At 46.1% G+C, this 26,187-nt stretch overlaps 1 protein-coding gene and 1 long non-coding RNA gene across 4 annotated transcripts in view; one reads left to right on the top strand and one right to left on the bottom strand.

Moving 5' to 3' along the window:
- Positions 1 to 26,187, bottom strand: part of LOC143775760 (TRPM8 channel-associated factor homolog) — a 164,099-nt gene that overhangs the window by 37,257 nt on the left and 100,655 nt on the right. The gene's annotated exons all lie outside the window — the stretch shown is intronic.
- On the top strand, positions 3,115 to 24,802 carry LOC143775761 (uncharacterized). Its single transcript, XR_013215700.1, has 3 exons — positions 3,115 to 3,173; positions 3,803 to 3,877; positions 24,772 to 24,802. It is a non-coding gene; the product is annotated as an uncharacterized LOC143775761 (long non-coding RNA).

Genomic DNA, 26,187 nt, shown 5'->3' on the forward strand with positions numbered 1-26,187 from the left:
AAGAATCTATAAGAGGTCTAACCGTGGATCATATAGAATTTAAGACAGCTGCTTTCGCTGACAACCTTATGATCTTAATCTCAAACCCTAAGTCCGCATTCCCCTCTATTTCGAAACTTCTCGAGGAGTTTGGAGTAGTTTCCAACTTCAAAGTAAATATGCACAAGTCAGAAGTCATGAACATCTCACTACCAGACGAGGTCACCCTACATCTCAAAAAGTCTACCCCCTTTAATTGGCTTACAGATAAATTGAAATACCTAGGTGTCTTTCTCACTGCAAACCCCTACACTCTATACAAACACAATTTTGAGCCCCTCCTGGACAACCTTCAAACACTCCTTCAAACCTATGACTTAAGGCCCCGTCTCACTAAGCGATTTACCAACGATCACGACCAGCGATATGACCTGGCCGTGATCGTTGGTAAGTCGTTGTGTGGTCGCTGGGGAGCTGTCACACAGACAGCTCTCTCCAGCGACCAACGATCAGGGGAACGACTTCGGCATCGTTGAAACTGTCTTCAACGATGCCGAAGTCCCCCTGCAGCACCCGGGTAACCAGGGTAAACATCGGGTTACTAAGCGCAGGGCCGCGCTTAGTAACCCGATGTTTACCCTGGTTACCAGCGTAAATGTAAAAAAAAAAAAACAGTACATACTCGCCTTTCGGTGTCCAGGTCCCTTGCCGTCTGCTTCCTGCTCTGACTGAGATCCGGCCGTACAGCGAGAGCAGAGCGCAACGGTGACGTCACTGCTGTGCTCTCACTTCTCACTGTACGGCGGCAGTCAGTGAGAGCAGGAAGCAGACGGCAAGGGACCTGGACACCGAAAGGCGAGTATGTACTGTTTTTTTTTTTTTACATTTACGCTGGTAACCAGGGTAAACATCGGGTTACTAAGCGCGGCCCTGCGCTTAGTAACCCGATGTTTACCCTGGTTACCAGTGAAGACATCGCTGGATCGGTGTCACACACACCGATTCAGCGATGTCAGCGGGGCCTCAACGACCAAAAAAAGGTCCAGGCCATTCCGACACGACCAGCGATCTCGCAGCAGGGGCCTGATCGCTGGTACGTGTCACACATAGCGAGATCGCTATGGAGGTCGCTGTTGCGTCACAAAACTTGTGACTCAGCAGCGATCTCGCTAGCGATCTCGCTATGTGAGACGGGGCCTTTACCATACATTTCATGGATTGGGAGGATAAACATAATCAAATCGTATATCCTTCCAAGGATATTCTACCCAATGAACATGATTCCTATACCTCTCCCCAAGACTTTCTTCACGGCAATCAATAAAATGGTCAAAAGATATGTCTGGAAGGGTAAAAGACCTAGACTCCCATTCAAAATCCTCTCACTCCCGAAAAAAAAAGGGGGTCTTGGACTTCCACATTTTGAGAATTACTACCGGGCAATCCACTTGGCCAGGTGGATATCTCTCACCAAACCCAGACCCTCCCATAAAACACCTAATCTGGAACTTTTACTATTGGGAAAAGGAGCTGAGAAATACCTCTGGACCTCAGCCATCCCCCCAAAAAATTCCCTTGAAGAAATAACTAGCACAACACTGTCCATTAGGAGGAAACTGATCCCAAATAACTGGCCATACTGTCTCTTTTTTGATAGCATGCCTCTGGGGGTCGTACCTTGGCTCATTGATCCAAAATATGTAGATGCATTTGACCTTTGGGACTCATTACCGAATCTCCCAGTTTCTCATTTGCTTTCTAATCTAATTAACTGTAACAACAATTGGCCATGTGAAGCCAAGAAGCGTCCCCGAGACTTCATACAAGTACACCACGTTCAGCATATCATGTCCAATCTAAAGTCAAACATACAACACAACCCAGATTGGCTTTGGTTCGAACTTATACTAAAACTTAATCCCATACCCTCTAAATTAATATCTAAACTATACCATAATTTAATTTCCCCAAACACTAATTTCAAACCCTTATACCTATCCTCCTGGGAGTCTGAATTAAACATATCTCTCTCCAACAAGGAATCAAATCAAATTTTAGGACACTCACATGGGTTCTCAAGATGTGTCCTGTTACAGGAGAATGCTTTTAAAGTCCTTTCCAGATGGTATAGAACCCCCGAATCACTCTATCACCTGGGCCTCTCAGACTCTCCTCTTTGTTGGAGATGCATGAAGTCAAAGGGTTCATTATCACACATATTCTGGTCATGCCCAACTATCACAAAATTCTGGAAAGACGTTTCCGACCGACTCCGTCAATTGGGACTGATAACTCACAACCTAACACCCCAAGAAACTCTACTGTCACTTCCCACGAAGTCATACAAACCGAAAAAAACATGACCTTCTCCCTCTTCTAATAGCCGCAGCCAAACACTTGATCTCGTTGCACTGGAGACAAAAGAACCCCCCTCATATTGATGAATGGACCAAAAAAGTTCAGGAAATCTGTAGGATGGAGGAATTGTCCAGCTGGGACTCTTATTCACATGATAAATTCTTTCGGACATGGTTACCATGGCAAATGTTAAATAATCCTTCTTCGCTGCCTTCCACTAGCTATTCTTCTTAGCTATACAAAATGGTTCCCCTGTGAAATCATCGAATTTATTGACAATGCACTGTGGTGGACCCGGGCACTATTCACTCACCTGGTTCTTTAGATTTACTTAAATACTCTCTATGGCACTCTGCTACAGATGGTCGAAACTTCCTGACTAATTTCTACTGGTTTTGGGTGGTAGTGTATCCGTCCTCCCCAAGCCAATAACCTATACTCAGAAATATCTACATCGACCACTATCTCCCCTCCGGTATTTCCCCCCCCCCCTCTTTTCACCCCCAGTTTTTGTTGTTCTGGAGTTACATGTTTATTGTTTACTATTTTGTTTTCAGCCTATTGGATTGCACAACCCGAACCTCGTGACCTAAAATTGCCACCTATATTTTAGGCAAATAAACTATAGTTATGGTCACCTCGATATTAATATGCAGTTGTATGGTACTTTTTATTCTTTTCAGAAGTATGTAACACGATGTCTCAGATTCATGTGTACCATTTTGTTTGTTCATGTAATTTGAAAATTTGAAAATAAAAAATAAAAAAAAAAAAAAAAAAAGAATCTGTGTCCACTTCTAATCTGGAGACTACGATTACTACATTAAAGAAACCAGGTAAACTGCCTACATGCCCAGGTAACTTCAGGCCTATTTTTCTCTTTTGAATTGTGACGTAAAGATATGTTCAAAAAAATATTATCTTCCTTGACCAAGTTGGGTATGTGGGGAGACGCGAAGCGAAGGATGGAACACGTAGAATGATTAATCTGATTAAAGTTGCTGAGCTCTGTGGTTCCCCCAGTGCATCCTTGTCACGTGATACTGAAAAAGCTTTTGATAGGGTGCACTGGGGTTACCTAAGGAGTGTACTAAATTTGGACTGACAGGTCCCATCTTTTCGGCTGTGGTAGCCATGTACTGTAACCCCAATGCAAGAGTGTTATCCTCGGGGTTCCTATCAGATCCATTTCAAATATCTAATGGTACCTGTCAGGTGTGTCCTCTATCCCCCATTATTTTTGCCCTGTGTATGGAGCCATTGGCTGAAAAGATTAGAACTTCCTGTGGCATCTCGAGTATTACGGTGGGGTCGGTGGAACATAAAATTGGCCTATATGCAGATATTATATCATGTACAAATGTAGAATCAACTTTTCAAAATATTCTATCCGCATTGGAGGAGTTTGCCAAAGTATCTTATTACAAACTTAATGCCAATAAATCTTTGGTTCTCCCTATTTTAGTTTCCTCCGATGTGAGAGACCGCCTGAAGCATCAATACCCTTTCGAGTGGGTGGAAGATGGAATCTCATACTTGGGTAATATGCTCACCCCCTCCAAAAGTCTGCTAGACAGTAATATCCCCAAATTATTAAAGTCCATAAAAAAAGACCTAGAGAATCTTCAAATTGTATCTGTGTCGTGGATAGCCAGAATTAATACTTTTAAGATGATGCTACTTCCAAAAAATGTATATTGCTTTAGCTGCCTCCCGATTAAGATCCCCCTGAGATATATCTTCCCTTCAGGGGATAACCAACCAATTCATATGGGCTAATAAGAAACCCAGAGTGGCCAGTAAAACAATGTACTATACCTACAATTTGGGGGAATGGGAGTTCCGAATATATATTAGCATATTATAGAGCAGCCATTCTAGGGGGGATCTGGAGTTGGTGGCTAGTCAACAACCCCAACAAGGTTTCAAATAGAATCTTTTTTTTTGCTAAAAGGGGGCACAACCAGATCGGTATTGGAAACTGAGACAATTAAACAAAGCTCCTATACTCCGTGCCTCCTGACAATGGAGGTTACCTTAAAATATTGGAGAACACTGGCCCCAAAATTGATTAAAATTCCCATAACAGGGGGGGCGTGGCCAGCGGTTGGTGAAGAAGGACGCATGGTGGTGAGCTCCTCCAACAAAGAGGAGATAAAGGTCTTCCCCCGGACCCCAATTAAGCACAGACCACAGACCACCAAATAATCTCTGGTAACATACCAGAGACGAAGAGGCACACCAGACCCCTAGAAGCGGAGCGGCCTCACAGCGCGGTCGCGCCGGAATCAGGCCGGCAAAGCCGAGTCTCCACAGACACAGCAATCGGCCCGAGGAGGTCCGGCGGGCGGCAAGCCACAAGGTGCACGGCGGAGGTCGGAAGTTTGCCGGTCCCCCGTCTTACTGGGGGAGGTGAGAAAGGGTCCCTCTCACACTTGAGCCTCACGCGGCGCGGGCGGTGAGGACGCTGCAGGTACACTTACCGGAACCCCTGCAGGAGAGTCCCTGATGAGTACTCCGGTCTCACTGCACAGGATTAGAAGGTGAGCGGGATAGCGCTGGCTCCGGCTGGACAGGAGGCTCCCTGGGATTCCCACCGTGGTGCCTGTTGTGGATTCTGTTTTTGGGCTGCCTCTGGTGGTTACAACTGGTACTGGGTGACTTTGGTGGGTTGCGGTCTCTGGTTTCCACCTGTCCATCAGAGGCTGGGTGTTTCCTATTTAACCTGGCTTTCCTGTCATTCCCTTGCCGGCTATCAATGTACTCAGATGTGCTCAGTTTGGTTCTGACTACCTGCTTCCAGATCTCTCAGGATAAGCTAAGTTATGCTTTTCAGTTGTTTTGTTTTTTGTCCAGCTTGCTAAATATTACTCTATGCTAGTTGGAAGCTCTAGTGGGCTGAGGTGCTCCCCATGTGCCATGAGTTGGCACATGGGTGCTTGTAATCTCAGGATGGTTTTTGATTAGGGTTTTTTGCTGACCGCTCAGACCCCTTTTGTATCCTTCTGCTTTCTAGTTATAGCGGGCCTCGTTTTGCTAACTCTATTTTCATATCTATGTGCGTGCCTTCCTCTCATTTTCACCGTCAATACATGTGGGGGGCAACTATACCTTTGGGGTTTATTTCTCTGGAGGCAAGCTAGGTCTTAATTTTCTCTGCAGTGCTAGTTAGCTCTTAGGCTGGCGCGAGGCGTCTAGAATCAATGTAGGCACGCTCCCTGTTATGACCCCAATGGCGAGGGTCTCAGAGGAACGTGGAAGTCTGCAGAATACAAAAATCCAGCTCATAGGGCAGTGGTAACTTGGTTGACCATATATCTACTCCTAACGCCAACACTAGAAGTAGCCGGGGATCATTCCTACGTTGATTCTAGATGACACGCGCCAGCCGGAGAATCTAGCTACCCCTAGTAGAGGAAAACAAAGACCTTTCTTGCCTCCAGAGAAGGGGACCCCAAAGCTGGATAGAAGCCCCCCACAAATAATGACGGTGAGGTAAGAGGAAATGACAAACACAGAAATGAACCAGGTTTAGCACAGAGAGGCCCGCTAACTAATAGCAGAATAAAGAAAGGTAACTTATATGGTCAACAAAAACCCTATCAAAATCCACACTGGAAATTCAAGAACCCCCGAACCGTCTAACGGTCCGGGGGGAGAACACCAGCCCCCTAGAGCTTCCAGAGAAGGTCAGGATATAGATTTGCAACAAGCTGGACAAAAATACAAAACCAAAACAAATAGCAAAAAGCAAAAGGCAGACTTAGCTGATATAACTGGAACCAGGATCAGTAGACAAGAGCACAGCAGACTAGCTCTGATAACTACGTTGCCAGGCATTGAACTGAAGGTCCAGGGAGCTTATATAGCAACACCCCTAACTAACGACCCAGGTGCGGATAAAAGGAATGACAGAAAAACCAGAGTCAAAAAACTAGTAACCACTAGAGGGAGCAAAAAGCTAATTCACAACAGTACCCCCCCCTTAGTAAGGGGTCACCGAACCCTCACCACGACCACCAGGGCGATCAGGATGAGCGGCATGAAAGGCACGAACTAAATCGGCCGCATGAACATCCGAGGCGACCACCCAGGAATTATCCTCCTGACCATAGCCCTTCCACTTGACCAGGTACTGAAGCCTCCGCCTGGAGAGGCGAGAATCCAAGATCTTCTCCACCACGTACTCCAACTCGCCCTCAACCAACACCGGAGCAGGAGGCTCAGCAGAAGGAACTACAGGCACAATGTACCGCCGCAACAAGGACCTATGAAATACATTGTGAATAGCAAACGACACAGGAAGATCCAGACGAAAAGATACAGGATTAAGGATTTCCAATATCTTGTAAGGCCCAATAAAACGAGGTTTAAATTTGGGAGAGGAGACCTTCATAGGAACAAAGCGGGAAGAAAGCCACACCAAATCCCCAACGCGTAGTCGGGGACCCACACCGCGGCGGCGGTTGGCAAAGTGCTGAGCCTTCTCCTGTGACAACTTCAAGTTGTCCACCACATGATTCCAGATCTGTTGCAACCTATCCACCACAGAATCCACCCCAGGACAGTCAGAAGGCTCCACATGACCCGAAGAAAAGCGAGGATGGAAACCAGAGTTGCAGAAAAAAGGCGAAACCAAGGTGGCGGAACTAGCCCGATTATTAAGGGCAAACTCAGCCAACGGCAAGAATGTCACCTAATCGTCCTGATCAGCAGAGACAAAACACCTCAAATAAGCCTCCAAAGTCTGATTGGTTCGCTCCGTCTGTCCATTAGTCTGAGGATGGAAAGCAGACGAAAACGACAAATCAATGCCCATCCTACTACAAAAGGATCGCCAGAACCTGGAAACGAACTGGGATCCTCTGTCTGACACAATATTCTCAGGGATGCCGTGCAAACGAACCACGTTCTGGAAAAACACAGGAACCAGATCGGAAGAGGAAGGCAGCTTAGGCAAAGGAACCAAATGGACCATCTTGGAGAAGCGATCACATATCACCCAGATAACGGACATGCCCTGAGATAGCGGAAGATCAGAAATGAAATCCATGGAGATATGTGTCCAAGGTCTCTTCGGGACAGGCAAGGGCAAGAGCAAACCGCTGGCACGAGAACAGCAAGGCTTAGCTCGAGCACAAGTCCCACAGGACTGCACAAATGACCGCACATCCCTTGACAAGGAAGGCCACCAAAAGGACCTGGCCACCAGATCTCTGGTGCCAAAAATTCCCGGGTGACCTGCCAACACCGAGGAATGAACCTCGGAAATGACTCTGCTGGTCCACTTATCCGGGACAAACAGTCTGTCAGGTGGACAAGACTCAGGCCTATCAGCCTGAAATCTCTGCAACACACGTCGCAGATCCGGAGAAATGGCTGACAAGATAACTCCATCTTTAAGAATACCAACAGGATCAGCGACTCCAGGAGCATCAGGCACAAAGCTCCTAGAAAGAGCATCGGCCTTCACATTCTTTGAACCTGGTAAATACGAGACAACAAAATCAAAGCGGGAGAAAAACAATGACCAGCGGGCCTGTCTCGGATTAAGGCGTTTAGCAGACTCGAGATACATCAGATTTTTGTGATCAGTCAAGACCACCACACGATGCTTAGCACCCTCGAGCCAATGACGCCACTCCTCAAATGCCCATTTCATGGCCAACAACTCCCGATTGCCCACATCATAATTTCGCTCGGCAGGCGAAAACTTCCTAGAGAAAAAGGCACAAGGTTTCATAACAGAGCCACCAGGGCCTCTCTGCGACAAAACGGCCCCTGCCCCAATTTCCGAAGCATCCACCTCAACCTGAAAGGGAAGTGAGACGTCAGGCTGGCACAAAACAGGCGCCGAAGTAAACCGGCGTTTCAACTCCTGGAAAGCCTCCACGGCAGCAGGAGCCCAGTTAGCTACATCGGAGCCCTTCTTGGTCATATCCGTCAAAGGTTTCACAATGCTAGAAAAATTAGCGATAAAACGACGGTAGAAGTTAGCGAAGCCCAAGAACTTCTGAAGACTCTTAACTGACGAGGGCTGAGTCCAATCAAGAATAGCTCGGACCTTGACTGGGTCCATCTCCACAGCAGAAGGGGAAAAAATGAACCCCAAAAAGGGAACCTTCTGTACACCAAAGAGACACTTAGAGCCCTTGACAAACAAAGAATTTTCACGCAAAATTTTAAAGACCAACCTGACCTGCTCCACATGCGAATCCCAATTATCAGAAAAAACCAAAATATCATCCAGATAAACAATCAAAAATTTATCCAGATACTTCCGGAAAATGTCATGCATAAAGGACTGAAAAACTGAAGGCGCATTGGAGAGCCCAAAAGGCATCACCAAGTACTCAAAATGACCTTCGGGCGTATTGAATGCGGTTTTCCATTCATCACCTTGCTTAATGCGCACAAGGTTGTACGCACCACGAAGGTCTATCTTGGTGAACCACTTGGCACCCTTAATCCGGGCAAACAAGTCAGACAACAGCGGTAAAGGATACTGAAATTTGACAGTGATCTTATTTAAAAGCCGATAATCAATACAAGGTCTCAAAGATCCGTCCTTTTTTGCCACAAAAAAGAATCCCGCACCAAGAGGGGAAGAAGACGGACGAATATGTCCTTTTTCCAGAGACTCCTTGATATATGAACGCATAGCGGTATGTTCAGGTACCGACAGATTAAACAGTCTTCCCTTAGGAAATTTACTGCCTGGGATCAAATCTATAGCACAGTCACAGTCCCTATGAGGAGGCAGTGCACTGGACTCAGACTCACTGAAGACATCCTGATAATCAGACAAATACTCCGGAACTTCCGAAGGCGTAGAAGAAGCAATAGACACAGGCAGGGAATCCTCATGAATACCACGACAGCCCCAACTTGAGACTGACATAGCCTTCCAGTCCAGGACTGGATTATGGGTCTGTAACCATGGCAGCCCTAAAACGACCAAATCATGCATTTTATGTAAAACCAGGAAACGTATCACCTCGCGGTGTTCAGGAGTCATGCACATGGTAACCTGAGTCCAATACTGCGGTTTATTTGCTGCCAATGGTGTAGCATCAATACCCCTAAGAGGAATAGGATTTTCTAATGGTTCAAGAGTAAATCCACAGCGCTTAGCAAATGAGAGATCCATGAGACTCAGGGCAGCACCTGAATCTACAAACGCCATGACAGGATAAGATGACAGTGAGCAAATCAAAGTTACAGACAGAATAAATTTAGGTTGCAAATTACCAACGGTGACAGGACTAACAACCTTAGCTATACGTTTAGAGCATGCTGAGATAACATGTGTAGAATCACCACAGTAGTAGCACAAGCCATTCCGGCGTCTATGAATTTTCCGCTCATTTCTAGTCAGGATTCTATCACATTGCATTAAATCAGGTGTCTGTTCAGACAACACCATGAGGGAATTTGCGGTTTTTCTATCACATTGCACCGAATTAGGTGTCTGTTCAGACAACACCATGAGGGAATTTGCGGTTTTGCGCTCCCGCAACCGCCGGTCAATTTGAATAGCCAGTGCCATAGTATCATTCAGACCTGTGGGAATGGGAAAACCCACCATAACATTCTTAATGGCTTCAGAAAGGCCATTTCTAAAATTAGCGGCCAGTGCACACTCGTTCCAATGTGTCAGCACGGACCATTTCCGAAATTTTTGGCAATACACTTCAGCCTCGTCCTGCCCCTGAGACATAGACAGCAAGGCCTTTTCTGCCTGAATCTCAAGATTGGGTTCCTCATAAAGTAAACCGAGCGCCAGAAAAAACGCATCAAGATCAGCCAATGCCGGATCTCCTGGCGCCAGCGAAAAAGCCCAATCCTGAGGGTCGCCCCGTAAGAACGAAATAACTATTTTTACTTGCTGAGCAGAATCTCCAGATGAACAGGGTCTCAGGGACAAAAACAATTTACAATTATTCACGAAATTCCTAAACTTAAACCTGTCTCCGGAAAACAGTTCAGGAATCGGTATTTTAGGTTCTGACCTAGGATTTCTGATAACATAGTCTTGTATGCCCTGCACACGAGTAGCCAGCTGGTCCACACTTGTAATCAAGGTCTGGACATTCATGTCTGCAGCAAGCATAGCCACTCTGAGGTAAAGGGGAAGGAGAAAGAAAAAAAAAAAAAAAACTCAGAATCTTCTTTCTTATAATCCCTCTTCTGCAATGCATTAAACATTTAATACTGGCCTGGCAAACTGTTATGACCCCAATGGCGAGGGTCTCAGAGGAACGTGGAAGTCTGCAGAATACAAAAATCCAGCTCATAGGGCAGTGGTAACTTGGTTGACCATATATCTACTCCTAACGCCAACACTAGAAGTAGCCGGGGATCATTCCTACGTTGATTCTAGATGACACGCGCCAGCTGGAGAATCTAGCTACCCCTAGTAGAGGAAAACAAAGACCTTTCTTGCCTCCAGAGAAGGGGACCCCAAAGCTGGATAGAAGCCCCCCACAAATAATGACGGTGAGGTAAGAGGAAATGACAAACACAGAAATGAACCAGGTTTAGCACAGAGAGGCCCGCTAACTAATAGCAGAATAAAGAAAGGTAACTTATATGGTCAACAAAAACCCTATCAAAATCCACACTGGAAATTCAAGAACCCCCGAACCGTCTAACGGTCCGGGGGGAGAACACCAGCCCCCTAGAGCTTCCAGAGAAGGTCAGGATATAGATTTGCAACAAGCTGGACAAAAATACAAAACCAAAACAAATAGCAAAAAGCAAAAGGCAGACTTAGCTGATATAACTGGAACCAGGATCAGTAGACAAGAGCACAGCAGACTAGCTCTGATAACTACGTTGCCAGGCATTGAACTGAAGGTCCAGGGAGCTTATATAGCAACACCCCTAACTAACGACCCAGGTGCGGATAAAAGGAATGACAGAAAAACCAGAGTCAAAAAACTAGTAACCACTAGAGGGAGCAAAAAGCTAATTCACAACAGCTCCCTGGCTATTTCTAGTTGTGTTTGTCAGGAGTAGGGCAGCGGTCAGCCCAGGTTCCATCACCCTAGAGCTCGTCCGTTATTTGAGTTATTTTTGCTTGTCCGTGCGATCCCCTAGCCATTGGGATCCATAACAGTATAGCCGGCCTGCAAAGTGTTAATTGTTTGGGCTGAAGCAGGAGAAAAAGAAGTGTTGAAGGGAATTTTTTTTTTTTTTTTTTTCCCTCAGAGTTTTGCTGCCTAGCCTTTAATTGCTGTCTAGCTGCTTCTTACCTCCTCTTAACCCTTGAATGGCTCTGACCTTAGCTGTTTAACATGGATGTCCAGAGTTTGGCTTCCAGCCTGAATAATCTCGCTGCAAAAGTTCAAAACATACAGGATTTTGTTGTTCACACTCCTATGTCTGAGCCTAGAATTCCTATTCCGGAGTTTTTTTCTGGAGATAGATCTACCTTCCTGAATTTCAGGAACAATTGCAAATTGTTTCTTTCTTTGAAATCTCGCTCGTCTGCAGACCCTGCTCAGCAGGTCAAGATTGTAATATCTTTCCTGCGGGGCGACCCTCAGAATTGGGCATTTGCATTGGCACCAGGGGATCCTGCATTGCTCAGTGTGGATGCGTTTTTTCTGGCACTGGGATTGCTCTATGAGGAACCTAACCTGGAGATTCAGGCTGAAAAGGCTTTATTAGCCCTCTCTCAGGGGCATGATGAAGCGGAAGTATATTGTCAAAAATTTCGGAAATGGTCGGTACTTACTCAGTGGAATGAGTGCGCCCTGGCTGCAAACTTCAGAGATGGTCTTTCTGAGGCCATTAAGGATATTATGGTGGGGTTCCCTGCGCCTACAGGTCTGAATGAGTCTATGACTATGGCCATTCAGATTGATCGGCGTTTGCGGGAGCGCAAACCTGTGCACCAGTTGGCGGTGTCTTCTGAACAGGCACCTGAGACTATGCAATGTGATAGAATTCAGTCCAGAAGTGAACGGCAAAATTATAGGCGGAAAAATGGATTGTGTTTTTATTGTGGTGATTCAGCTCATGTTATATCAGCATGCTCTAAACGCACAAAAAAGGTTGATAAATCTTTTGCCATTAGTACTCTGCAGTCTAAGTTCATTTTGTCTGTAACTCTGATTTGTTCACTGTCATCCATTTCCGTCGATGCCTATGTGGATTCGGGCGCTGCCCTGAGTCTTATGGATTGGTCATTTGCCAAACGCTGCGGTTTTAGTCTGGAGCCTCTGGAGGTTCCTATTCCTTTGAAGGGAATTGACTCTACACCATTGGCTATGAATAAACCGCAGTACTGGACACAAGTGACCATGCGCATGACTCCCGTTCATCAGGAGGTGATTCGCTTCCTTGTACTGTATAATTTACATGATGTACTAGTGCTTGGTCTGCCATGGTTACAAACTCATAATCCAGTCCTGGATTGGAAAACAATGTCTGTGTTAAGCTGGGGATGTCAGGGGGTTCATGATGATGCACCTCTGATTTCAATCGCTTCATCTACTCCTTCTGAGGTCCCTGCGTTTTTGACTGACTATCGGGATGTTTTTGAGGAGCCTAAGCTCAATTCGCTCCCTCCTCATAGGGATTGTGACTGTGCTATAGAATTGATTCCTGGCAGTAAGTTCCCTAAGGGTCGTTTATTTAATCTGTCAGTGCCAGAGCATACTGCTATGCGGAATTATATTAAGGAGTCCTTGGAAAAGGGACATATTCGTCCATCTTTGTCCACTCTGGGAGCAGGTTTTTTTTTCGTGGCTAAAAAAGATGGTTCCCTGAGGCCTTGTATAGATTATCGCCTTCTGAATAAGATTACAGTCAAATATCAGTATCCATTGCCATTATTGACTAATTTGTTTGCTCGCATTAAGGGGGCTAGGTGGTTCACTAAGATAGATCTTCGCGGTGCGTATAATCTTGTGCGGATAAAGCAGGGTGATGAGTGGAAAACCGCATTTAATACGCCTGAGGGCCATTTTGAGTATTTGGTAATGCCTTTTGGACTTTCTAATGCTCCTTCAGTCTTTCAGTCCTTTATGCACAATATTTTCCGTGAATATCTGGATAAGTTTATGATTGTGTATTTGGATGATATTTTGGTGTTTTCTGATGACTGGGAGTCTCATGTTCTACAGGTCAGGAAGGTGTTTCAAGTCCTGCGGGCCAATTCTCTGTTTGTGAAGGGCTCGAAATGTCTCTTCGGAGTCCAGAAGATTTCTTTTTTGGGGTACATTTTTTCTCCTTCTACTATTGAGATGGATCCCGTCAAGGTTCAGGCGATTTGTGACTGGACACAACCTACTTCTGTTAAGAGTCTTCAGAGGTTCTTGGGTTTTGCTAATTTTTATCGTCGGTTCATTGCTAATTTTTCCAGTGTTGTTAAACCTTTGACTGATTTGACTAAAAAGGGTGCTGATGTTGCTAATTGGTCTCCTACGGCTGTGGAGGCCTTTCAGGAACTTAAGCGCCGATTTTCTTCTGCTCCTGTGTTATGTCAACCAGATGTTTCACTTCCTTTTCAGGTTGAGGTTGATGCTTCCGAGATTGGAGCGGGGGCGGTTTTGTCACAGAGAAGTTCCGATGGCTCGGTGATGAAGCCATGTGCGTTCTTTTCTAGAAAATTCTCGCCCGCCGAGCGCAATTATGATGTGGGTAATCGGGAGCTTTTGGCCATGAAGTGGGCATTTGAGGAGTGGCGTCATTGGCTTGAGGGTGCTAGACATCGTGTGGTGGTCTTGACTGATCACAAAAATCTGATTTACCTTGAGTCTGCCAGGCGTCTGAATCCTAGACAGGCTCGTTGGTCGTTGTTTTTTTCTCGTTTCAATTTTGTGGTTTCATACCTGCCAGGTTCAAAGAATGTGAAGGCAGATGCTCTTTCCAGGAGTTTTGTGCCTGACTCTCCTGGAGACTCTGGGCCTACTGGTATCCTTAGGGATGGGGTAATATTGTCCGCCGTTTCCCCAGACTTGCGACGTGCATTGCAGGAGTTTCAGGCGGATAAACCTGATCGTTGTCCACCAGAAAGACTGTTTGTTCCGGATGATTGGACCAGTAGAGTCATCTCCGAGGTCCATTCTTCTGTGTTGGCTGGTCATCCGGGAATATTTGGTACTAGAGACTTGGTGGCCAGGTCTTTTTGGTGGCCTTCCTTGTCAAGGGATGTGCGCACCTTTGTGCAGTCTTGTGAAGTGTGTGCTCGGGCTAAGCCTTGCTGTTCTCGGGCCAGTGGGTTGTTGTTATCCTTGCCTATCCCGAAGAGGCCTTGGACGCACATTTCCATGGATTTTATTTCAGATCTCCCTGTCTCACAGAAAATGTCCGTTATCTGGGTTGTGTCATGATTCTCAATGGCGAGAGAACATAGCCCAGCATATATGAGAACTAGCTCTTGGAAGATGGAAACTATACTGACCATGAACTAAACCTGCCGCACAACTAGAAGTGGCCGGGTAGCATGCCTACGTTTTTTATCCCTAGATGCCCAGCGCCAGCCGGAGAACTACCTAATCCTAGCAGAGGAAAAGACAGTCCTGGCTCACCTCTAGAGAAATTTTCCCAAAAGGCAGACAGAGGCCCCCACATGTATTGGCGGTGATTTTAGATGAAATGACAAACGTAGTATGAAAATAGGTTTAGCAAAATCGAGGTCCGCTTACTAGATAGCAGGAAGACAGAAAGGGCACTTTCATGGTCAGCAGAAAACCCTATCAAAACACCATCCAGAAATTACTTTAAGACTCTAGCATTAACTCATAACACCAGAGTGGCAAATTCCGATCACAAGAGCTTTCCAGACACAGTAACGAAACAGCAGCTGTGAGCAGGAACAAAATGCAAAAACACACAAGGACAAAAGTCCAACTTAGCTGGGAGTTGTCTAGTAGCAGGAACATGCACAGAAAGGCTTCTGATGACATTGTTGACCGGCATGAAACTGACAGAGGAGCAAGGTTATATAGCGACTCCCACATCCTGATAGGAGCAGGTGAACAGAGGGGATGATGCACACAAGTTCAATTCCACAAGTGGCCACCGGGGGAGCCCAGAATCCAATTTCACAACAGTACCCCCCCCTCAAGGAGGGGGCACCGAACCCTCACCAGAACCACCAGGGCGATCAGGATGAGCCCTATGAAAGGCACGGACAAGATCGGAGGCATGAACATCAGAGGCGGTGACCCAAGAATTATCCTCCTGACCGTATCCCTTCCATTTGACCAGATACTGGAGTTTCCGTCTGGAAACACGAGAGTCTAAGATCTTTTCCACAACGTACTCCAACTCACCCTCAACCAACACCGGAGCAGGAGGCTCAACGGAAGGCACAACCGGTACCTCATACCTGCGCAACAATGACCGATGAAAAACATTATGAATCGAAAAGGATGCAGGGAGGTCCAAACGGAAGGACACAGGGTTAAGAATCTCCAATATCTTGTACGGGCCGATGAACCGAGGCTTAAACTTAGGAGAAGAAACCCTCATAGGGACAAAACGAGAAGACAACCACACCAAGTCCCCAACACAAAGCCGAGGACCAACACGACGACGGCGGTTGGCAAAAAGCTGAGTCTTCTCCTGGGACAACTTCAAATTGTCCACCACCTGCCCCCAAATCTGATGCAACCTCTCCACCACAGCATCCACTCCAGGACAATCCGAAGATTCCACTTGACCGGAGGAAAATCGAGGATGAAACCCTGAATTACAGAAAAACGGGGACACCAAGGTGGCAGAGCTGGCCCGATTATTGAGGGCGAACTCCGCCAAAGGCAAAAAAGCAACCCAATCATCCTGATCCGCAGACACAAAACACCTCAAATATGTCTCCAAGGTCTGATTAGTCCGCTCGGTCTGGCCATTAGTCTGAGGATGGAAAGCAGACGAAAAAGACAAATCTATGCCCATCCTAGCACAGAATGCCCGCCAAAATCTAGACACGAATTGGGTCCCTCTGTCAGAAACGATATTCTCCGGAATACCATGCAAACGAACAACATTTTGAAAAAACAGAGGAACCAACTCGGAAGAAGAAGGCAACTTAGGCAAGGGAACCAGATGGACCATCTTAGAGAAACGGTCACACACCACCCAGATGACAGACATCTTCTGAGAAACAGGCAGATCCGAAATAAAATCCATCGAGATGTGCGTCCAAGGCCTCTTCGGGATAGGCAAGGGTAACAACAATCCACTAGCCCGAGAACAACAAGGCTTGGCCCGAGCACAAACGTCACAAGACTGCACAAAGCCTCGCACATCTCGTGACAGGGAAGGCCACCAGAAGGACCTTGCCACCAAATCCCTGGTACCAAAGATTCCAGGATGACCTGCCAACGCAGAAGAATGAACCTCAGAGATGACTCTACTGGTCCAATCATCAGGAACAAACAGTCTACCAGGTGGGCAACGATCAGGTCTATCCGCCTGAAACTCCTGCAAGGCCCGCCGCAGGTCTGGAGAAACGGCAGACAATATCACTCCATCTTTAAGGATACCTGTGGGCTCAGAATTACCAGGGGAGTCAGGCTCAAAACTCCTAGAAAGGGCATCCGCCTTAACATTCTTAGAACCCGGTAGGTACGACACCACAAAATTAAACCGAGAGAAAAACAACGACCAGCGCGCCTGTCTAGGATTCAGGCGCCTGGCAGACTCAAGGTAAATTAAATTTTTGTGGTCAGTCAATACCACCACCTGATGTCTGGCCCCCTCAAGCCAGTGACGCCACTCCTCAAAAGCCCACTTCATGGCCAAAAGCTCCCGATTCCCAATATCATAATTCCGCTCGGCGGGCGAAAATTTACGGGAAAAAAAAGCACAAGGTCTCATCACGGAGCAGTCGGAACTTCTCTGCGACAACACCGCCCCAGCTCCGATTTCAGAAGCGTCGACCTCAACCTGAAAAGGAAGAGCAACATCAGGCTGACGCAACACTGGGGCGGAAGAAAAGCGGCGCTTGAGCTCCCGAAAGGCCTCCACAGCATCAGGGGACCAATCAGCAACATCAGCACCCTTCTTAGTCAAATCAGTCAATGGTTTTACAACATCAGAAAAACCAGCAATAAATCGACGATGAAAGTTAGCAAAGCCCAAAAATTTCTGAAGACTCTTAAGAGAAGAGGGTTGCGTCCAATCACCAATAGCCTGAACCTTGACAGGATCCATCTCGATGGAAGAGGGGGAAAAAATGTATCCCAAGAAGGAAATCTTTTGAACCCCAAAAACACACTTAGAACCCTTCACACACAAGGAATTAGACCGCAAAACCTGAAAAACCCTCCTGACCAGCTGGACATGAGAGTCCCAGTCATCCGAAAAAATCAGAATATCATCCAGATATACAATCATAAATTTATCCAAATAATCGCGGAAAATGTCATGCATAAAGGACTGGAAGACTGAAGGGGCATTTGAAAGACCAAAAGGCATCACCAAATACTCAAAATGGCCCTCGGGCGTATTAAATGCGGTTTTCCACTCATCCCCCTGCTTGATTCGCACCAAATTATACGCCCCACGGAGATCAATCTTAGAGAACCACTTGGCCCCCTTTATACGAGCAAACAAATCAGTAAGCAGTGGTAACGGATATTGATATTTAACCGTGATTTTATTCAAAAGTCGATAATCAATACACGGCCTCAAAGAGCCGTCTTTCTTAGACACAAAGAAAAAACCGGCTCCTAAGGGAGATGACGAAGGACGAATATGTCCCTTTTCCAAGGACTCCTTTATATATTCTCGCATAGCAGCGTGTTCAGGCACAGACAGATTAAATAAACGACCCTTAGGGTATTTACTACCCGGAATCAAGTCTATGGCACAATCGCACTCCCGGTGCGGAGGTAGTGAACCAACCTTGGGTTCTTCAAAAACGTCACGAAAGTCAGACAAGAATTCAGGAATCTCAGAGGGAATAGATGATGAAATGGAAACCAAAGGTACGTCCCCATGAGTTCCCTTACATCCCCAGCTTAACACAGACATAGCTCTCCAGTCGAGGACTGGGTTATGAGATTGCAGCCATGGCAATCCCAGCACCAAAACATCATGCAGATTATACAGCACCAGAAAGCGAATAACTTCCTGGTGATCCGGATTAACACGCATAGTCACTTGTGTCCAGTATTGTGGTTTATTACTAGCCAATGGGGTGGAGTCAATCCCTTTCAGAGGTATCGGAGCCTCCAATGGCTCCAAATCATACCCACAGCGTTTGGCAAAGGACCAATCCATAAGACTCAAAGCAGCGCCAGAGTCGACATAGGCGTCCGCGGTAATAGATGACAAAGAACAAATCAGGGTTACAGATAGAATAAACTTAGACTGTAAAGTGCCAATTGAAACAGACTTGTCAGGCTTCTTAGTACGCTTAAAGCATGCTGATATAACATGAGTTGAATCACCACAATAGAAGCACAACCCATTTTTTCGTCTAAAATTCTGCCGCTCGCTTCTGGACAGAATTCTATCACATTGCATATTTTCTGGCGTTTTCTCAGTAGACACCGCCAAATGGTGCACAGGTTTGCGCTCCCGCAGACGCCTATCGATCTGAATAGCCATCGTCATGGACTCATTCAGACTCGCAGGCACAGGGAACCCCACCATAACATCCTTAATGGCATCAGAGAGACCTTCTCTGAAAATCCCCGCCAGGGCGCACTCATTCCACTGAGTAAGCACAGACCATTTGCGGAATTTTTGGCAGTATATTTCAGCTTCATCTTGCCCCTGAGACAAGGACATCAAGGCCTTTTCCGCCTGAAGCTCTAAATGAGGTTCCTCATAAAGCAACCCCAAGGCCAGAAAAAACGCATCCACATTGAGCAACGCAGGATCCCCTGGTGCCAATGCAAAAGCCCAGTCTTGAGGGTCGCCCCGGAGCAAGGAAATGACAATCCTGACCTGCTGTGCAGGGTCTCCGGCAGAGCGAGACTTCAGAGACAAAAACAATTTGCAATTATTTTTAAAATTTTGAAAGTGAGATCTATTCCCCGAGAAGAATTCAGGCAAAGGAATTCTAGGCTCAGACACAGGTGCATGAACAACAAAATCTTGCAAATTTTGTACCTTTGTGGCGAGAACATTCAAACCTGCAGCTACACTCTGAAGATCCATTTGAAACAGGTGAACACAGAGCCATTCAAAGATTAGAAGGAGAGAAAGAAAGGAAGGCTGCAGTATAGGCAGACTAGCAAGTGATTCAATTAAGAGCACACTCAGAACTAGAGGAAAAAAAAAAAAAAATTGTAGCAGACTTCTTTTTTCTCTCCTTTCTCAGCCAGTAATTTAACCCTTTTTTGGGCCGGTCAAACTGTCATGATTCTCAATGGCGAGAGAACATAGCCCAGCATATATGAGAACTAGCTCTTGGAAGATGGAAACTATACTGACCATGAACTAAACCTGCCGCACAACTAGAAGTGGCCGGGTAGCATGCCTACGTTTTTTATCCCTAGATGCCCAGCGCCAGCCGGAGAACTACCTAATCCTAGCAGAGGAAAAGACAGTCCTGGCTCACCTCTAGAGAAATTTTCCCAAAAGGCAGACAGAGGCCCCCACATGTATTGGCGGTGATTTTAGATGAAATGACAAACGTAGTATGAAAATAGGTTTAGCAAAATCGAGGTCCGCTTACTAGATAGCAGGAAGACAGAAAGGGCACTTTCATGGTCAGCAGAAAACCCTATCAAAACACCATCCAGAAATTACTTTAAGACTCTAGCATTAACTCATAACACCAGAGTGGCAATTTCCGATCACAAGAGCTTTCCAGACACAGTAACGAAACAGCAGCTGTGAACAGGAACAAAATGCAAAAACACACAAGGACAAAAGTCCAACTTAGCTGGGAGTTGTCTAGTAGCAGGAACATGCACAGAAAGGCTTCTGATGACATTGTTGACCGGCATGAAACTGACAGAGGAGCAAGGTTATATAGCGACTCCCACATCCTGATAGGAGCAGGTGAACAGAGGGGATGATGCACACAAGTTCAATTCCACAAGTGGCCACCGGGGGAGCCCAGAATCCAATTTCACAACAGGGTTGTGTGTGACCGCTTTTCTAAGATGGTTCATTTGGTACCCTTGCCTAAGTTGCCTTCCTCCTCTGAGTTGGTCCCTTTATTTTTTCAGAACGTGGTTCGTTTGCATGGGATTCCGGAGAATATCGTTTCTGACAGGGGATCCCAGTTTGTGTCTAGATTTTGGCGGACGTTTTGTGCTAAGATGGGCATTAATTTGTCTTTCTCGTCTGCATTCCATCCTCAGACGAATGGCCAGACGGAGCGAACTAATCAGACCTTGGAAACTTATTTAAGGTGTTTTGTTTCTGCTGATCAAGATGACTGGGTTGCCTTTTTGCCACTGGCCGAATTTGCCCTTAATAATCGGGCTAGTTCTGCTACTTTGGTTTCTCCTTTCTTTTGTAATTCGGGGTTTCATCCTCGTTTTTCCTCTGGTCAGGTGGAGCCTTCGGATTGTCCTGGAGTGGACGTGGTGGTGGACAGGCTATATCAGATTTGGAATCAGGTGGTGGACAATTTGAAGTTGTCTCAAGAGAAGGCTCAGCAGTTTGCTAATCGCCGTCGCCGCGTGGGTCCCCGACTTCGTGTTGGGGACTTGGTGTGGTTGTCTTCTCGTTTTGTCCCTATGAAGGTCTCTTCTCCCAAGTTCAAGCCTCGGTTCATCGGTCCTTATAAGATCTTGGAGATTCTTAACCCTGTATCTTTTCGTTTGGATCTCCCAGCATCGTTTGCTATTCATAACGTGTTCCATCGGTCGTTATTGCGGAGGTATGAGGTGCCCGTTGTTCCTTCGGTTGAGCCTCCTGCTCCGGTGCTGGTGGAGGGAGAATTGGAGTATGTTGTTGAGAAGATCTTGGATTCTCGTGTTTCCAGACGTAAACTCCAGTATTTGGTTAAGTGGAAGGGTTATGGTCAGGAGGATAATTCCTGGGTGGTCGCCTCTGATGTTCATGCGACTGATTTGGTCCGCGCCTTCCATAGAGCGCATCCTGATCGCCCTGGGGGTTCTTGTGAGGGTTCGGTGACCCCTCCTCAAGGGGGGGTACTGTTGTGGATTCTGTTTTTGGGCTCCCTCTGGTGGTTACAACTGGTACTGGGTGACTTTGGTGGGTTGCGGTCTCTGGTTTCCACCTGTCCATCAGAGGCTGGGTGTTTCCTATTTAACCTGGCTTTCCTGTTATTCCCTTGCCGGCTATCAATGTACTCAGATGTGCTCAGTTTGGTTCTGACTACCTGCTTCCAGATCTCTCAGGATAAGCTAAGTTATGCTTTTCAGTTGTTTTGTTTTTTGTCCAGCTTGCTAAATATTACTCTATGCTAGTTGGAAGCTCTAGTGGGCTGAGGTGCTCCCCATGTGCCATGAGTTGGCACATGGGTGCTTGTAATCTCAGGATGGTTTTTGATTAGGGTTTTTTGCTGACCGCTCAGACCCCTTTTGTATCCTTCTGCTTTCTAGTTATAGCGGGCCTCGTTTTGCTAACTCTATTTTCATATCTATGTGCGTGCCTTCCTCTCATTTTCACCGTCAATACATGTGGGGGGCAACAATACCTTTGGGGTTTATTTCTCTGGAGGCAAGCTAGGTCTTAATTTTCTCTGCAGTGCTAGTTAGCTCTTAGGCTGGCGCGAGGCGTCTAGAATCAACGTAGGCACGCTCCCTGGCTATTTCTAGTTGTGTTTGTCAGGAGTAGGGCAGCGGTCAGCCCAGGTTCCATCACCCTAGAGCTCGTCCGTTATTTGAGTTATTTTTGCTTGTCCGTGCGATCCCCTAGCCATTGGGATCCATAACAGGTGCCCCCGGCGTTGGTCGTTTTCCCGCCAGTGGAGGGGTGGATGCCATCTTGGGATCAGATCCCCTCTCAATGAAACACCATTTTGGGGCGGGCTTACTGAAGATATCTGGCTTCCCTGCATATTGACTTACACATAGCCCTTACTATTGAAAAGAAGTAGCCACCTTACCATCACTATTTCCTGGGCTGTCTTTGTGCTTTATCTTCAGGAATACAGTGAAGCAAACATCAGCTTACCACCTAATAAGCCCACACCTCACATTTTCAGTCCTCTGGCGACACCTAGTGCTGAGACTGTTTATGACATTTAGAGGCCCCTCTCTCCTGGTCCAGGACACAATATATGCTTCACCAACTTTAAGGCCATAATCAAATGCACCCTGGAGGGGGCTTGCTGATGGGGGACCGTGCCTAATGCAGTGACCGCTGCACCCCCATGCCCCCCTGAACACTATAGCGGGCAATCAGCGGCAGCGGACATATATGGGTAAAAGTAAGAAGATTTCGGGGCAACCCTCAAGCTTACACAAGGAGCCTTCTATTGAGGACATGGAACGGTTCTTAAATCAACCACTCCAAACAAGAAACACCAGATCAGCTATGTCGCAAACTCCGCATAAAAATAGTTCCTCTTCAAAAGATCCACAGACCTCTCATAACTCTCCTAAGAAAATATCAGATAATGGTGGTGGAGACAGAGAAATGCCTGAGGACATGAATATAGCTGAATTGAGTAAATATATTAAAGCTCTTCCTACTAAATCAGACCTGGAAAGTTTTGCTTGCAGGCTTGAAAACTCGTACAAAAAGGAGATACATAACCTGCAGATGGAATTTACATCACGTATAGAGGACGTGGAAGGGACACAAGAAGATATCTCACAAGAACTTCAGACACACAGCGAAATTTTAATGGACCACACCATGAAACTGGAGGAAATGGCGTCCGGTCTTGAGGACCTGGAAAACCGCAACAGGCGTAATAATATCCGCATACGTGGTCTCCCAGAATCGGTTGGTCCTCAGGATCTAGACCGCACAGCTCAGAAAATATTCTTGGACATTCTCGGCGACTGTGAGGACAACACCATTGAGTTTGACAGAATTCATAGATCTCTTGGTCCTAAACCTACGTCTGAATCACGCCCCAGAGACGTCATCTGCAGGGTGCATTACTTCAGAATTAAGGAGGCCATCATGACGGCCTCTAGGAAAAAAGGATCACTCCAATTTGAAGGTCAACCAATCCTACTCCTATCAGACTTATCAAGACGTACTCTATTCTTACGTAAAGCCCTAAAGCCTCTGTTGACGGTTCTCAAAGAAAGGGACATCCCTTACAGATGGGGGTTCCCTTTTCAACTAATAGCTTTCAAAGGAGGTAAAAGCGCATATTTCCGCCGGATCGGAGATCTGGCCAACATCCTGGGCACATTTGAACTCCCACTAATAGATCTCCCGGTTTGGCCTCTAGTCCCGACTCTCCCGGATGCTCCTCCTAGATGGCTCAAGATCCCCCGTTCCAAGAACCGGCGCACCAATGAAGGCTCTCCTGATCCTCCATGAAGTTCTTCTTCTTTGTTCCCATGTTTTCTTTTTATTTTATATAGTTTCTGCTCGTTGCTGCAATAAACTTGGACACTGCTGTGGTTGAGTGGTTTCAAGGATTCCTGTTGTTGACTGATCGACCTTGCTAGTGGGACGGTTTGTCCCATTGTAGGCTCGCCTTGGAGGTTTGATTCTAACCTTTAATCATTTGGGCACGCGGTGTTCCGTGTGACATCGGTGTGGCATGTATATATATGTGCTTACGCATTATTAATATTATTTTTACTCGTGCGGTCTTCCGGTGGCATGCGGAGAATTTGTCCTACATAAGAGTTATTACTATGTTTAACCTTACTTTACGTGTTTACATGTTTTTATCCGCGGGCCTTACCAGGTTCGTTGGGGGGATGGGGGAAGCTGGTGTTCCTCTCGGCTTCCTTTATCCACTTGGGGTGCACGGGTAGGAGAGGAGGAGGAAACTTTTCCTTCTCCATTTTCTCGCCCTAATTTCACAGATGCAAAGTTTGGCTTGGTGCGTAAACCCTAGCGCACCTTCTGTTTTGTTTTCCATGTTCTATTAGCTCTTCTTTAACCTGTCTCTTTTCCTCCCCTCCTACTGTTTTTTCCTTTCTACCAGTGGCTGTCGTGTGCTTTGGTGGATGGGGCGCACGTTATTGCGAGCTGACGTAAAGGTTTTCGATAATGGATGAAATCAAATTTTGCTCCTTCAACGGAAAGGGGCTAAATATACGAGAGAAAAGACGTCAGGTCCTATTTGATAGCCACAAGAAACGGATCTCTGTGCTACTGCTCCAAGAGACACACTTTAAAACTGGTGCGGTGCCACAGTGTATCACAAAAAATTATCCTAAATGGTATCACAGCCCAAATCCATTCTCGAAATCTAAGGGTATCTCAATAGCCTTCCACAGATCTTTTGTGCCTGAGATCTTGGACTCACTAATTGATAAGAATGGCAGATTTCTCTTCTTACTTATTACATGGGCAAACCACAAACTTGTAATAGCTAACGTATATTTCCCAAACCAAGGGCAGCAGAAGTTTGGAGCCGATTGCAAAAGACGCCTCGAGGAGTTCACTGGTTCCTCTCCTGTGATACTTGGGGGCGACTTTAATATCCCAATGAATCCTGCGGGTGGATGTCTCCTCGGGTAAGTCTTCATATCCTGCATCTTCCATTAACAAAATAAGATCTCAACTGCACAGCTTGAGACTGATAGATGTCTGGAGGGTCCTTAACTCGTCAACTAGGGACTATAGTTTCTTCTCAAAAATACACAATACTTACAGCAGAATAGACTATTTTTTCATTTCACATAAGCTGCTTGATATGCAGGTGAGGGCTGACGTGGGGTCGATTTTCTGGTCAGATCACGCTCCTATTTACCTAACAATCTCGCTTCATTCTGCCTCGAGACCATGTTTCTCCTGGCGTTTGAATGAAAACTTGCTCCAGGATCACATATGTAAAACCAGAATTGAACAAACAATCATAGAATTCATGGCTGACCACGAGAGGGACACCACGTCCCCTACTGTGAAATGGGAGGCTTTAAAAAGTGTAATAAGAGGCGTCCTCATCTCTCATGGTGCACGCTTGAAAAGGGAAAGAGCAGCAGAAATAGTCAGCCTAACAGAGCAAATTCACCAATTGGAAAACAAACATAAACGAAACCTTGAGGCTAACACATTTGCTCAGCTCTCTTCAGCCAGACAAAAGCTGCTAACCATCATAGACCAAAAACCCAGGTGTCTCAGAGAGAGACTCAAGAGTCAATTCTACCAGCTCGGCAATAAAAGTGGTAGGCTCTTGGCCAGAGCCCTCAATAGACGTAATCCCAATACCTACATCCCTTTTATTAGGAACAGACAGGGGACAAAAGTGTTTCATACTAGAGATATTCTTTCTAACTTTAGTGAATACTATAAATCTCTATATAACATAGCAGGACATTATAAAGACGCTCCACTACATTCATTACGTAGCAAAATTAAATCGTACCTACAGGAACACAAATTACCCATATTGCCTGAAGGTGATTTGCTTGATCTTGAAAGGGAATTCTCAGTGGAGGAAGTTTCTGAAACCATTAGAGATTTGAAACAAGGAAAGAGCCCAGGCCCTGACGGGTTTTCAGCAGGCTTCTACAAGTCGTTTAACACATTACTCAGTCCAATATTTTTGAAGGCTTGTAACTCTGTCTCTCTTGGAGAGCCCTTACCTTCTCAAGCACTCACTGCTCACATAACAGTTCTACCCAAGCCCGGTAAAGATCCCTCTACATGTGATAATTATCGCCCGATCTCTCTGATAAATTTAGATATTAAAATATATGCGAAGATGTTAGCCAATAGGTTACGCCCCTTGTTGCCAAAATTAATAAACCAGGATCAGGTGGGCTTTGTGCCAGGATGAGAAGCAAGAGACAACACAATCCGTACTATATCCCT

The sequence above is a fragment of the Ranitomeya variabilis genome, chromosome 5, assembly GCF_051348905.1.
Source record: "Ranitomeya variabilis isolate aRanVar5 chromosome 5, aRanVar5.hap1, whole genome shotgun sequence".
NCBI classification, from domain to species: domain Eukaryota; kingdom Metazoa; phylum Chordata; class Amphibia; order Anura; family Dendrobatidae; genus Ranitomeya; species Ranitomeya variabilis.